General features: G+C 47.4%; 1 long non-coding RNA gene across 1 annotated transcript; it reads right to left on the bottom strand.

Moving 5' to 3' along the window:
- Nucleotides 1-351: 351 nt before the first annotated feature.
- LOC109521670 (uncharacterized) lies at nucleotides 352-660 on the bottom strand. Its single transcript, XR_002169407.1, has 2 exons — nucleotides 550-660; nucleotides 352-452 (listed from the first exon to the last, which is right to left on the bottom strand). It is a non-coding gene; the product is annotated as an uncharacterized LOC109521670 (long non-coding RNA).
- Between the last annotated feature and the right edge of the window lie 1,190 nt (nucleotides 661-1,850).

The following is a 1,850-nucleotide window of genomic DNA, read 5'->3' as shown; positions in this document are numbered from 1 at the left end:
TTGGAGTAATTATTGCACACAAATCCACCTTGGGATGAGCGATCCCACCACCTGACAAGGACCAAAAAAACAAATCTCCTGATCCAGACCCAGCTGCCCCCGATTGGTTACACCATTTAACAGAGGTTGATTTCACGGTATACGGGCAGAATAACCCCGGTGAAAATCAACCTGGGACCAGGTAGTCTACCCTAAGGTCCTGAAGAAAACAACCGATATAGTTCAATTCATCATTGATGAGCCACAACCCCACCCTTCTCACCATCTCTCCATGACATTCCCGCTCACGCTTACAACAGCCCCTTCCCGGTCATTCATCCAACTCCCCTACACTACACTTTCGTCGATTCATTCATGACCCCGCCCCAGAGGACATCTGACACACCATGGACAGGGACATCCCTTAACGATCGACATGTGGTCATTGTTGCATGCATTTGTATCTTGTTCTACTAATAAGATGTTGACATCTGATCTTTCCATACAACCCTTGTTTGACGTTGCGCCAGCCGCCTGCGACGATGATGTTGCTGATACCTTTATATAAACCATTTCAGGTGTCGGACTCTTACGAGTCCGAGAGGGGGAATGAAGTCTGTATTCTGCTCATATTTCGTCATGCTGTATAACTTTCCCATGCCCGCAGTGTAGCTTGGCGTCCTTGTAATAATCATCATCTAGAATTGGAATACTCCCTACTGAAGACGCACAAAGTTTGGAATGCGCCAAGCTGAGAATCGGTTGAGGAGAAACGAAAGTTATGATATCACAATTTGTGTCTCGGTACCGCCCTTCTGATGGTATAAAAATGATGTGAATCTCTTCCTGCTTGGCCCTCGTGACGCGCAGCCATTGTCTGTAATTCGTGGGTGCCCGGAATATTCTGTTATTAAAAGCTTCGAAGGAACTGTTCATCGACTCCAGCCTTTATTTGGATTACCAACATTCTCCTCGTCCGAAATTCAACGAACACGCAGGGGAGAGAAGGCCGCTCTTCCCCCAACATTGCATAATGCAACCGCAGCCACTACTGTAGCTTCTATTCTATGCGCATTACAATGCAGTGCACCCTATATATGAAAACACTTTTAAAATAGGCCATTCATTGATGGCGCGCCTTATACTCCAAAGCACCTTATAGTGACAAAGATATGGATATGGACTGACCGACTGTCGATTAGTTTGGTTCGGCATGAAAACGAACTGACAATGACGGATGGACGGAGCCCAGGCCGCTGACGAATGATGGAGTTCTCAACATTTAGTAAATTGCCCACCTCTATAAATAAGTAACATGTTTGCCCTTCTTCCACTAATACTTTCAAATCCATCACTTTGCACTTTGTTTTTCAGTTGCAGTGCACTCCTATATTTTCCCTACCAAAAGCGCAAACCCTCTTCTACAGAAGGCTGCCTTTTTCACTTTTGCATCTGTTGCCAACCAACCCTGATTTAGAGTCTTCACAGTCAACTTCACCACGTATCCTCCTGTGACACGTGGTGAAGGTGACTGTGACGATTCGTCAAAGAAGGAGAATCTGTGCTTGGTGGTTGCGCCTTCTTGGCAGCACATGTGTACCAGCACTGATTTTGAGTGGGAGAATGTCAGCGTCATTTGACTGTCGTTGCTGGACAGCCCGGGGCGATTGTATTTTGCGCCTGTAATGGGCAGCATTTTCACAGCCCCGCTTTGTTCAGCGGAAAGGTCGGCGCCGTTGGACAGTCTGGATGGATGGATGCATGGCTTGAGGAGCCGACGATGAGAAGAAAGGAGCGTCAGCCCAGAGCGCCGATGCGTATGTGGAACTGGGAGTCACGGCTTGGAATTGAAGCGGGGAGACAGGAGATGA

The sequence above is a fragment of the Hippocampus comes genome, unplaced genomic scaffold (assembly GCF_001891065.2).
Source record: "Hippocampus comes isolate QL1 unplaced genomic scaffold, H_comes_QL1_v1.1 scaffold158, whole genome shotgun sequence".
In the NCBI taxonomy this organism is placed as follows: Eukaryota; Metazoa; Chordata; class Actinopteri; order Syngnathiformes; family Syngnathidae; genus Hippocampus; species Hippocampus comes.
This window is presented reverse-complemented; position numbering and strand designations above follow the sequence as displayed.